Source organism: Schistocerca nitens, chromosome 5, assembly GCF_023898315.1.
Source record: "Schistocerca nitens isolate TAMUIC-IGC-003100 chromosome 5, iqSchNite1.1, whole genome shotgun sequence".
In the NCBI taxonomy this organism is placed as follows: Eukaryota; Metazoa; Arthropoda; class Insecta; order Orthoptera; family Acrididae; genus Schistocerca; species Schistocerca nitens.
Window position 1 is genome coordinate 374297090 of NC_064618.1, and position 13990 is coordinate 374311079.

The following is a 13990-nucleotide window of genomic DNA, read 5'->3' on the forward strand; positions in this document are numbered from 1 at the left end:
AAATTTTTACCCACACATGCGTTCTTTTTCATTACTAAGTGCACTGCTTGTTCTAGTAGCTAGTTTTGTAAATGGGTAACACATTTCAGTGACACCACCAGACCAGTAGGGGACCTAAAGATCAGACTGTGAGTTTACAAAATTGAATTAATGGCGGGACCCCTTTAATATGAATACAGTTCATCTCAACAACTTTTCCTCTCTCATGACATCTGACAGAAGAATTATATTTATCTGAAAAAGCAAATTTCGCACATGATTTACACATAAATATCTTTGATACAGGTATTAAAAATTAGGGTAAGACTCACTTTTCAAATCCTTAAAATTGCTTATTCTAAGAATGCTTCTGCATCACCAACATATTTACCATCTGGAGATGAACTTAAGCCATAATGTCGATGTAATACAATACATTGAGGCAAATGTTTCAGGTTAGTTGCAGGTTCTACAGTAACTGACTTATTTACTGTTCATTTTAACTTGACATGGGATGCCAAGACAGATTCAAGATAAGTAATCTCTTTCTTTGAATTATTAACGACGAAACTGTTTTCCAAGTGCCAGAGTATTCCATCTACTATGCCCTATAACAAGTGCAATGTTTTTTTTTTGCTGAAGTTCTCTTGGACGCGTGAAAGAAATGTTTGAAAAAAATAGTATGGACAAACGGCACGTAATTTGGCCACTGCATTACGTTTCAAAATATGTAACGTTAAGTCAGTTAATATATGAACTGATCCATCAACTGATAACTACATTGCTGTTGATTAATAAACGTCTGCCAACTTGTATTTTCTCCTTCACCTGCCACATCTGATTATAGGCATCCATACTGCATATTTACGCTGATATCCCTCCACGTTCTGGTATCTAACAGACGCTGCAGATTACTGTCACTTCAACAAATAACGTGGCTTTCAAGCAAACATTTTGTATCCTTAATTCACGAAAATCAGTGGATACAACGCAACGAAAGACATACACCCTACGCGTCGTGCAAGCGCGCCACAGCTTGTGGTAACTTTAGCCGAGACGGTATAAATAGTCGCCGAGGCTGGTCGAAAGTTGCCGATCGGTGCCGAGGAGTTTTGTGTGCGAAGTCGCGCACAGCAGGAGGTGGCTGTGACGTCACAGTGTGCGTCATCCCTACCTCGCGGTGTTGAAGGGCGGCAAGGGTGCCGGTGGGCAGCAAAGGATAGACCACCCGCGGTCTTACGTTTATTCCGCCCACGGCTTCGCTGCTGTGACGTTTACTTTCTTTAGGCCCTCGAGGCAGCTTCTGAATGGACTCAAGAGATAACTGCTACTCGTGTATTTTACTGAAGCCCCCATGTTATACTTACGAAGACAATCTCGGAAACACTGAAGCTGAACCATATAGTGCTAAGTTAGACGTCTTGAAAGCTGTTTTAATACCATTACTAACCATAACCAACAACAAAAATTGAACCTTTTTTCGCTTTCTCTCGTTGTTCCGCATGTAGTGTCAGTGTGTTAGGCAAGAACGCAATTCTTATCGTGGACTTCATGTGCAAGCTCTAAGGAATACTTATAGAACCCACACCTAATGTGAGACGTGTTTCGGATTTTGCAGGTGGAAAATGTTCAGTGCTATGGCATTCACTGCAGGCCTATTGCAGTACACCGCAAAGGTGTTACGAATCTAGTGCATTCGTTTTAAGAAAAAGCGAATATATGCTTAGCCTACGTTCATGAAGCGGAGGGATGTAGGTGGGTCTTCGTTGTCATGTATGGTGCAAAGGAAAAGGTAGATTTGTTTCGTTAAACATGATTAGTAAAGTGAGCAATGAATGTGGAAATGTGCATGTAATTTTAGCTGAAAATCTGCTTTACTGCAGAACCTGTGTACAGCTGTTTGCACAAATGCTCACAGGTTTCCGATTGTTTGCAAGAGTGTGAGTTGCGTCTACATTGTGGATGCACTATCGAAGTGAGCACAGAATACTCATTGACTATCGCATTTATTTGTCCGCCATGTGGACACAGGGATGGCGAGATCCGCGGTAATATAATGGTTTAGTTTTCCCACGATATAATTTTGCCATCACTGTCCTTCTTCTCTTCCTGGAGACGAAGAAGCGTGTTGATTACTATCAGCACTATAGGACTTAACACCTGAGGTCATCAGTCCCCTAGAACTTAGAACTACTTAAACCTGACTAACCTAAGGACATCACACACATCCATGCCCGAGGCAGGATTCGAACCTGCGACCGTAGCGGTCGCGCGATTCCAGACTGAAGCGCCCAGAACCGCTCGGCCACATCGGCCAGCTCGGAACAGCTGAAACGACGGAAATCTATTGTCACTGTTTCCTAGTGACTGCCTGCGTATCACTACTAACATTAGCTAGCAGCAATAAGAATATTTCAAACTTAATTATGTCCGCCTTACCTTTTCACGACGTTAACACCGTGTTTTTTCTAGAACTTTCTTTGACGTAGACGCACTGAATACAGTGTTAGCCGTGACCAGAAAGCAGTCGATACTGGTGGTCCATTCGATTTCTATCGAATCAGCTCCATTTATCAGCGACATCACGTAGAGTTTTCTTAGAGTGCGACTGAAGTGCTTGTGTCGAGGTATGATGAATATATCAATGCTCATAGCGACTAGATGAACGGGATTGATGACAGTCATGACTGCATCGAGCTTGGTCACACAGCGGTTAGACACTGGATTTGCATTCGGGGTGTTGGATGTGTGGAGACACTTTACAAATCCGGTAGAAATTTTGTAACATTCGCAAAAAAATCTAGAGAACTTGAGCGAAGAGGTGCTTCAGATAAAAATATGGAACCACAATAAGCCGCTCGTCCTGGAAACAACACTAAATGGGGAGTGCTTTTGTACTGTACTATAAAACATGACGGAGTAGAAATCTCCCTCTACTTGTCAACATATGTGGTTGTCAAAGACAGAGTGAATCCTTCAGAAATACGGCAAAATGTCAAATATTTGTATCCGCCTTTCTCTTTTAAAATGATAGAAGTTGAATGTACTGTATTACGTCGCAGTCGAGAGGCTTTTTTCAAAGGTTGGCAACACCATAAGTAGGGAAAAATTGACTGTGTGGTAAGTTCTTAGCAGGGATTCTTTATTTGTATGGTCTCAGAATTGCAGGGAGTAAACATATTTCATTTTTTAGAGTAAAACACTGTATGCGCACGAAAGGTATCTGACTCTCACCATTACAACAGAAAAAAGCGCATTCTACAGGAATAAAAAGAATAAAAATTTCTCAGTTTGAATGAAGATGTTTCACGATATTTTAAGGCACAAGCAATTATTGAAGAGCGAGCCTATTCTGGAATTTTTTACTGTTATTGAAGCTCGCACTACTTTTCAGTATAATTCTTTTAAGAAAACACTACTTAAATAAGATTCTAAGACGAACTTTAAAAAATGTTAGTGTTTGATTTTCAAATATTGTATTTAATTTGCAGATCTGCTTTCTGTCTGATATCTATATTAGTATAGGTTTTGCATAATTAACTTACTCTATAAATTTTCTCAAAAAAGTAGTGCAAACATTTTGCAGCTTTTTTTTCCCCAAAACTAGTGCATATAAACTGACCAATCGAAACAGTAAACATCGAAAATATCGATATTTGGCCTCCAATATGTTGTCAGAATAGGTATCACTCATGTATGAGGAATTCGATGTATCGATCCACCAGAAAATGTAGTCATTTCCACGATGGCTGGCTGCTTTGATAGTCGTCTGTAGTCGACGCTTCCCACTCGCCAGTGTTGACGTACTGCAGGCTACGACTTTACCGTAAACCTTGTCATATACGCCGCCACGAAATCCATCCACTGCCTGGTGATAAACGGCACTTCACGTACAGGGTGTTTCAAAAAGACATTACAACTTTAAAAATTCATATAAATTTATTGAAAGAAGATACAGGGCTAGGTTTAGTGTTATTTTATAGGGAAACACATGTGGTTTCCGTTGGTTATCCTACACATCCCATCGGAAGTGAATTTCTTCCCAAACTCGCTGTAGCATTGCAGGTGTAACTTGCTCAGTGGCAGCGTAAATTCTTGCTCTAGGTTAAGGTAGAGAGGCCGGCACAGGTTCAAAAACGATATCCTTGATGAATCTCCATAAAAAAAAAAAAAAATCGAGTGGTGTCAGGTCTGGGGAACGTCGGGACCATGCAATTGGCGCATCACGACAACCATTGATCTGGAAAGCGGTCACTTGGAAAATCCCTGACGTTAGCCACGTAGGGGGGTGGTGTACCATCTCGCATGAAGCAAAAATTTTGTTCTTGGTCATCCTCGCCGATCTGTGGTATCAAAAATTGTAACATATCCAGATACACTGTCCCATTGATGGTTCACTCACGGAAAAAAAAGGGGCCGTACACTTTGTTCTTGTCCAATGCACAAGAAACGTTCAGTTTAGGGCTACGACGAACATGTTGCAACGTTTGATGAGGATTTTCACTGCCCCAAATCCTACAGTTATGCGTGTTAACATTGGCACTTAAGTGAAAAGTCTACTCGTCAGAAAAGATGATTTAGTCCAAGAAATTTTCATCCTCATGTAATCGATCTAACATATCCGCACAGAAGTTCTTGTGAGGAATTTTATCAGTGTCTTTTACTGCTTATGCGAGCGTCAATCCGTACAGCTTCAAATGTAAACGGTTTCTCAACACACGCCAAATAGTCGTATATGAGATTTGCAGTTTGCGAGATGCATGCCGGGTCGACTTCATAGGGCTGTTGACAAAACGTTGTCTCACTCGCTCAACGACGTCGTCAGATGTGCTTGGACGACCTGATGATTTTCTATGTCTTTATGAGCATCCTGTTTCTACAAAACATTTATGCCACTCTTCAATTGTAGGCCTACTAGGATGAGCTTTAGCATACTTGGTACGGAAATTACGCTGTACTGTTGTCGCCGACTTCAGTTCTTCAAACCAAAACACATAGCTAGCATCCTCGGGTCCTGTTAAGGCAGCCATCTTTAACGCAAGTGCCGCTAGCGCTCCTTACGATGCGATTCGGCACTAGCGAACTACACTAGACAAAACTTGATGTATTTCCCTACAAATTGACACTGCTGTCACCTCTGTAGGCACTATGAATTAATTTATAAGAATTTTCAATTTTAAGTCCTTTTTGAAACATCCTGTATAAATAGAAGTCTGCGTTTCAATGTTCCACGTTTGTCTCAAAGGTGTACAATTGAAAATCCAGGAGAATCAAGTCAGAGATAACAAACAGTACTGAACTGAAAATAAGACAAAAAAGGACCTAGTGAAAACAAATGATTAAAGGATTAAAACAGGTAAGCATTTACGTTTATTATCACATCATTAGTAAGAATACACTTCATGACAAAAATGTTGAGCGCCCAGAAGGGGACCAGGAAACAAAATGAATAAGTTGAGATGGTATGTGATATTATTTCAGCGATTACAAAATCGAGTCAAATTTACAAATAACAAGGCAGTATGAACCCACTTATCAGTATGACATTGCACACCCCCTCTTATCTGGAGCATCCACTGATGCGGCTGGGAAGAACACCAACTAGCCGCTGTGTCCTCTCCTTAGCATGATGATCCACAACTACAGCAGCTAGTTCTTGGCACCTCTATACTACTACTGGGCCAGAGTTGACGTAGGATGTGAACCCATACATGTTGTATCGAGGCTAGATCAGCCAATTTGGCTGACCGCAGGAGTACGTCAGCATCATATACAAAGTTCAAAGAGACACGTGCCTGTATAGACGCGCATTGTTCTGCTGACCGCACAACAATATTATCCCATCTGAGGTAACATGTAAGGATGCAGGATGTCCGTGACGTACTGTTGTACTGTGAGAGTTCCGTCAGTCACTGTCAGTAGTCGTTCGTCCGCCCCCAGTAGCTGAATGGTCTGCGTGATGGATTGTCAGTCCTCTGGGCCCGGGTTCGATTCCCAGCTGGGTCAGGGAATTTTCTCCGCCCAGGGTCTGGGTGTTGTGCTGTCCTCATCAACATCCTATCATCCTCATTAACTGCAGGTCGCCGAACTGGCGTCAAATTGAAGACCGGCACCCCGGCGAACGGTCTACCCAACTGGGGGCCCTAGCCAAACGATTAAATAAATAAGTAGTCATTCCATCTGTAGTCACATTTGATGGCCTTCACACCGCGACGCTATGAGTAATAGTACTATGCCTCCCCATAACATTGGTACTATGAGATCTCTTCACAGGTCGCCGCCATTCTCGCTGACAATGGTCATCCGGATAGTGCAGAACAGCTGTTCGTTCCAGAGCGCAAAGCGGTGCCATACATCAGGAGTCCCTGCTTCCTGGTCATGGCACCACTCCATAAGCAACTGTTTGTCCTGTTGTGTTAACGGCATGCTGCACATGGGACGGCAGTTTCCTAGTCCAACTGCTGCTGGTCTCTGACCAGTGGTGCAGGGAGACACATAATATTGCTCGGAGTGCATTACTTGTTCAGTGATGGCAGGTGCAGATGTGCAGACTTAGTTTTGAGGAAGTTACAGAAATGAATTATACTAATTTGTAGAATAAAATATTTTTTTTATTGCCCAGCATTGAACCTGTGTACAAATCATTTTAAATCAAATTCCCATTAATTTATAGTTAAGGAGCTAGAAACGTGTCAAGTTTTATGGAAGGATGCAACATGCTGCTAATAACTGGCTGCGTTCATGCGGACGTTGTGGTGACGGAATGTCATTCAAGTAAAAGAGTTCGAACGAATGATCATGCAATCATCACTGCCATTATTTTTTAATGTCAGCCATTCGATATCCACTACTGGATAAAGGCCGCTCTTACACGCTCCAAGGGACCGATGGCCCTAGTAGTCTGGGCCCTTCAATCCCAGAAACAAACCAACCACACGCTCCATGTATTACACTATTCCCCCCCTTTTGTCTCTATGTTGCTCGTGCATGTTCGCAAAAGTCGATGGTGTACGTACCATTATGTCGTCTTGCAGACCCTTTCTTACACCTCAGAATACAATAGAGGACTTCCTTCGTCCACCCATCATCTGCTTTAGTATACTAGCCGGAGGACGATGTTTGTAGGCTCAGTGACAATCTGTAGGTAGTCAGTTTTGCGGGATGGGATTAAAAGTAGGGAGAATGGTGCGCAGATGAGAAGCTGATTCTGGAAGCTAGAGATGCAAATTCGTAATATTTTATTCCCAGTTTTGGGGTAATGAGAGAAATGGTTCTGAGCACTATGGGACTTAACATCTGAGGTCATCAGTCCCTTAGACTTAGAACACTTGAACCTAACCAATTTAAGGACATCACACACATCCATGCCCGAGGCAGGATTCGAACCTGCGACCGTAGCGGTCGCGCGGTTCCAGACTGTAGCGCCTAGAACCGCTCGGCCACTCCGGACAGCTTAATGAGAGACGATCAAGTTATTCTTGTAATGGAGTTTTGCTGCAGCAGGGTTAGATAACCTACAGATTGTAGGGTTAAAGAGGGAGAATATGAAATGGGTATGCACCTGGGAGCCTGTGCGGCGACGAATATGGAATAAACAGAAAGTGTGACCTGAAGACGGATGTCGGGTCGTTTGGAGGGATGGCTATTTTGTAGGATTAGATCTTCTTTGGTAGGTGTAACACTAGAGCAAATACACTTCGTGAAATTATTCGACCAGAACTAGTGCCCGATTAGATGCGGTAACTAAGCAAAGTAAGAGAGAATTACTGAACTTCTATCTGATTACAGCGCGTTCACAGGAAAGGGAAGAAAATTAGGGCAGGGCTTTAACAAAAGACTGTTCTTTGAGCGTCACCTTGTAGTCTACCATGTCCAAAGCGCTGAAGTGTAGGTCGCGAAGAGTGGGGGCAGAAAATGCGCTCAGCTTCCGACAGGACCCGAAACGAGAGTAACTTACAGTAAGAGCAATTACACTGGTGGATTCCTCTCCAGTACTTGCCTCGTTAATCGCTTCCAGCAGTCTATGCGAATCCCTAAGGCTTACCAAAGACAATGAAGCCTTATAATTAAGCGAGGTCTGTGCAGGTACGGCTGCTAGCGAGGTGGCGCAAATCCTTGAGGAACGGAGCGACATTTTAATAATTGTCCGCAGATGGCGTCTTTGAAAGAACCTTCACTTTCCAGTGGGCCCACTGAAACAGGCAATGAGCGTGGGATTCGGTAATATAATATCCATACCATCACGGCAGAACATATGAACGAGTAAAGAAAAGTGAAGTAAAAAGGTGCTGCAGCACGAACAAGAAGCTAAGAATGATATTTCCGTTTCTTCGCTGCAAAAGTTCGTGAAGCTATTTAAAGTGCGTCCATCCTTAGGGAATCAATATGAGATGAAAATGGAGAATATTCGGGCAATCAGACATTAATTTCTGTCTGTTTTGCCTGTTTCATAGAAAAGATACGCAAAGCTATCGCAGCGCCTGAATGCCCGAGTCAGACGGTCAAGCACAGATGATATTGTAGCACTGGGTAGTAGGGGGTTCGTGAAGACTGTTGGGATCGGCAATAATAAGACCACGTGACAGGTAATTATTATACTGACTGAAAAATTGAATACAAAGGATACTTCTTTGTGATTAAGTGTGCTGAGTTGAGCAAACCCGAGTCAGAACTTAAATCATCTGATGTTAACGAACGTTTAGTGTCGGCTATCTCAGCAGATATTTGTACGGAGAATTGGGTTATGATATGTAAGAAAAACAATGTGTTACAATTTTTGGATACTATTTAGTAGTTTCAAAGAATGTTTCGGATTAGGCACAGTGAATTTGCGCAGCACTAGACAGTCGATCAAGGCAGTACCAGAACAGCGAGATTGGTTATACAAATTTTCACATAAAAATTGGCTAATTTTGAATGTTGTTATAATGGGAAATGCATAAAACGCAACTAACAATTTTGTTTCTTTTTTTAGATTTAATTTTTTTATTCGTTATTTGGTATCGTTATGCTTAGGTATTCTAGAGGGCTATTTTTCAAGTACAGTTATTTTCTCGTTGTTCGAAGAAAATTTACATATTTTCAACATGTGATTTCTATTTAACATACTCATTTTAGTATTCAGCTTTATGGCACCGTTCAGTAAAACAGCTATTATGGCCGATCCACATGTCTTACAGCAAATTTACATGCTACCCAGTAGTCATCAGTTTACTACCCAGTCAATGTGAATCAAAGAAGTATTCAACACTTAAATGAATACGAACGTCTAGCATGTTAGAATAATTGTAGGTCAGCAACTTCTGTTAATCAGTGCCACGAAAAACCAGCCAAAGTTGCAAGTCTTACGTTTTTTTATTTACTCGGGCCGGGACCCATTTCCAAATCATCGTAACAGATAGTGAAAATGGTATTTCCGAAAATGCGAAAACCATGGCAAAAATATATACGTGTTATGAAGCGCCAAATGAAAAGTTAAAACTATCTATATGCGCTGTAACTATTGATTCGCACTTCGTGACACGTATATATTTTTGACATGGTTTTCGCATTTTCGGAAATACGATTTTGACTGTCTGTTACGATGATTTGAAAATGGGTCCCGGCCCGAAACCAGTCATCGAGTAAATAAAAAAGTTCAATTTGCAACTCTGGCTGGTTTTTCATTATTCTGAGTCAAATGAATGTAAACTATTGAGCAGTAATCAATATGGCTTTCGTACAGACAGAGGCATAAAACTGCTGAAAAATCGGAGATTAATATAATAATAAATGTATAATAGGTTTTCCTTAAGTTCTTGATGCTGTTACACATGTTGTTGTTGTTGTGGTCTTCAGTCCTGAGACTGGTTTGATGCAGCTCTCCATGCTACTCTATCCTGTGCAAGCTTCTTCATCTCCCAGTACCTACTGCAACCTACATCCTTCTGAATCTGCTTAGTGTATGCATCTCTTGGTCTCCCCCTACGATTTTTATCCTCCACGCTGCCCTCCAATACTAAATTGGTGATCCCTTGATGCCTCAGAACATGTCCTACCAACCGATCCCTTCTTCTGGTCAAGTTGTGCCACAAACTCCTCTTCTCCCCAATCCTATTCAGTACCTCCTCATTAGTTATGTGATCTACCCATCTACACATTACTATTCAAAATGGAAGCGTGCAAGTGGCCGGTTGTCAGCAATGACTTAACTTGTCAGTTTCAAGCTGACCTCCTCGGCGCTTTCTGAAACTCAGAACACTCCCCAAGCGTTCAGATATGTAATGTAACATTTTTGCACAACTGATAACGCAGAAAGACCCTCGTAAACGAACCACGGTTGCCGGTCATGCACGAGTTATTGAACGATAGAAGCAGGGATTGCCTAACTGTGGAAAAAAAATGCAAGTCCAGATACGCCCAGTTTATTGGTTTTCATGAGCATACAAATGAGAAAAGAAATAAAACGGATATTCACATATGAGAAAGAAAAAAAATAAACATGGGAAGGAATGCTTTGATTATATATTAAGCATTTGTGAGTGGGTCTCAGGGAACTGGTAAAACAAAACGAAAATTACCATCTCTAAGGATCTCGCTAAAATTTAGTTTCACCAGTGGTGCAGGAACCATTTCATTGGACATGGTGGAGGGAAGGAGATGTTAATCAGACCTGCAAAGCGTTAATTGTATGCACTTGGCACTGCGTGAGCAATCTTGCGAAAATGTGTGGACAATGACTATAAATCCACTTGCGAGTCGGAGAAAAGAAATAATGAAACCATTAGGTACTGAATAACTCACGCATCCCCAAAAAACCCCTGAAGAATTAATAACGCCTACTCGAACCTACATCCTATCCACTACGTCGTCCACCGGATCGAAGCAGTACTTACTAGACGAAGAGTCAGCATCAGAGTGCGAAGGCAGAGTCTGTACCACTGGAAATCTGCTGGCAAAGTGTGAAGGTAGAGTCTCTGTCCATTGAAATCTGATGGCGGCGTCTGAAGGTGGCGTCTGTTCCAACTGAAATCTGATGGCAGAATCGGAAGGCAGAATCTGTGCCAGTCGAGATCTGCAGGCAGTGTCAAAAGACTTCACTTCTCTGTTTTTCGTAATGTCCCTGTGAGAAAAAAGTACCTAAATTTGCATCAGCGAATCAAGACACGTAACCAGTGGTCAGGCGAAGAGATGAGAGGAGATTGGCTCTTTGTATCACTCTCCTAAGAGAAATTTGAAAATAACTGACTGGACATTCCGACGGAAGAAGAGAAAGCTTGCTGGTAATCAATCGTTGTGCAGCACACTTTCGCTACGCTCCTTTATTCGGAAAACCTGAAATACAAACGACAGTTCACTTCCACAAAACACGAAGAACGTGCCCTGGTGTAGCAATCGCATGCCACGGTGGCAGGCTGTCGCCTCCCGACGTCGTCCTCGCAATTCATGGAAGGCCGTACGCCGGTGGCGGTCAAGCTGGGCCGACTGTCCACCATCAGTTCAAGACGAAGTAGTCGCTATTCTCAACATTTCCTATGTCCAGAAAAATGTTACCTGCAAGGTGAAAGCTTATTATTTTAGTAAAGATTAAAAATTGCTTATTGGTTGTTTGGTTAATTGATTCGGGGGAGGGGCCATCGGTCCCATCGGATTAGGGAAGGGTCGGGAAGGAAGTCGGCCGTCCCCTTTCAAAGGAACTGTCCCGGCATTTGCGTGAATCGATTTAGAAAAAACACAGAAAACCTGAATCAAGATGGTTGGACGCGGGTTCGAACCATCCTCCTCCCGAATGCGCCTCTAGTGTGCTAACCATTGCGCCACCTCGCTCGGTAAATTGCTCATTCACTGTCTCCATAGGGAAATACATCTAAATTACTAGCGGAAGAGGGGGTGTGGAAGGTGGTAGGTACTTGACTTCTGCAATTATTTCTGATACACTTTTTTTTATCACAGTGGCCGAAATTAGTATAACATTACTTTCTAGTCCCCCTAATATTACGGGATAAGCGACCCGTGGTCTCCGGCGGCAAGTTATAAAGTAATAAAGTAAGTATGATTAATCAGTCTGTTATCTTTACAACAGTGAAAAAGCCTATAATATACAACCACCTAAATGTACAACAGTGTCCTAAAAGCCCCAGTCGAAACACGTACACTGTCAAGTCGTCGCCGTCGCTGCGAGATCATCTCGGCGTAGGTTGTTGGGCTGCTTTCCGTAACATTCAGTGCAACCATATGCAGCGTGCAAATCAGATAACTCTTCATAAGTCAATCAGTCCAAAATGCAATGTGTATGACAGTTACTGTGCGACGAACGCTGCTGGAAAAACAAATCCGAGACAGAACAGTGCGGTACCGACTGACTAGCGTGAGTGAATGAAACAAATTTGTTACGAAACTAGACACACAGTGGATACATCCGTCATTTGCACTGTTACTCTGTTATTTTGGTACAAGACAGATGCAAGATACACGGCGCAGGCCCCTTACGGCAAAATGCTCAAAACACGCCCCTGAACAACCAGCGAAATTTTGCCAGTGGAGTTCGGGTTCACTCGAAGATTTTAGTGAGCGATTACGTGTCTCAGATCCGAGAACACGCCGACGGAATATCTTTTAAATGACACGATAAGAAATATTGCAACCAGCCACAAGTTTTCTTGAAATGTTTTTATTATGCCATTACTAGTTCCAGACTGAGCCCGTCGTCAGATGGTAGCGATGAGATCTCTTACATTTGTGTCCTAAGATATAATAAAATTTTTGTGATGCATAGTTTACAAAAGATTTTACATATGCGTCCTACAATAAACCTGACTGCATACTGAATGATCAACTAGCATTGAAAAACCAAATGTACCTCTAAAATTTCATACAAATCCTATAACTTGAAACGATGAAAACAATAATTGATTGACAGAGAAAAAATTCTTCCTTGCCCATTACCAGCATCTTAATAATCTAAATTATTACATGTCTAACCGTATAAAATTTCCTGTGCTATGTAGAAGGATCTCTGAAGCAACTCCAGAAGTGTAACATATCTGTATACATAACACGTTCTTTGGTACATCAAGTCAGCAGCCGACGTAAACAAATGCATCCGTCATCTTGTTTGAAGTTCAGTTCATTGATCACTAAGTACTGAAAAAGAAAATCAAACCGTTGTTCTATTATAAGCGAAGGAATCCTTTTCAGGATGTAAGTAAAACGTGTGGAGCATATATAAGAGTAAAATTATGTAATCACGAAAAATTCATTACATTTTAGGGCACAAATGTAAAACCTTATGTAAACTATACATCACAAAAATTTTATTATATTTTAGGAGACAAATGTAAAAGAAGTCGTCGCTATCATCTGACGATGGGATCAGGTCCGAAGCTAGCAATGGTATAATAAAAACAATTTCAGAAAACTTGTGGATGGTTGCAGTATTTCGTACAGTAAAATTTACGAAAACAGCCGCGGCGTACTCCAACCAAAACGTCTTTTAAATGAAAACGAGAAATGAGTCAAAATGATACCGTTATAAACAATATGCTAGGCCGGAAAGATTCGCCCTCTAGGAGGGCGACTAAGCCACAGTAGGTGTTTAACCAACACCGACTCAAAGGAAGGCCTCGGCGCTTGTTCATGACGTCACGTCAGCTAGGGACGGCGAACGCCAGGTCTGCTGCAGGCATACTCATAATGGTGGTGTCTCCCTGTCCGACACAGAAAAATGTGAAACTATTGGCGGCAGTTGACCAACACACAATGTTCTGAGAGATTTCTGCAATCAATTAATTGTGCAATTCATTACACTTCTTAACAAATAGTGAACTCCTGAACTTAAATTTCCACCTGTTTTAAGGGTTGACATACAAAAACAACATCATGGTCCAGCAGCAACAGAATTCGTGCTTCTTTACCTTATTTGTAAATCAGAGGAAGTTACGTTTGTACTGGGTTGCTTTTACAAGAGAAACTGTGAACATATTGGTGCTCTTCTTTAGGTATCTTGGTTGACTATGGGGTGAGAAGCACTGAA

The 13990-nt window shown here is 41.8% G+C and overlaps 1 protein-coding gene across 1 annotated transcript in view; it reads right to left on the reverse strand.

Moving 5' to 3' along the window:
* LOC126260462 (dual specificity calcium/calmodulin-dependent 3',5'-cyclic nucleotide phosphodiesterase 1-like) overlaps positions 1-13990 on the reverse strand; it is a 620495-nt gene that overhangs the window by 442163 nt on the left and 164342 nt on the right. The gene's annotated exons all lie outside the window — the stretch shown is intronic.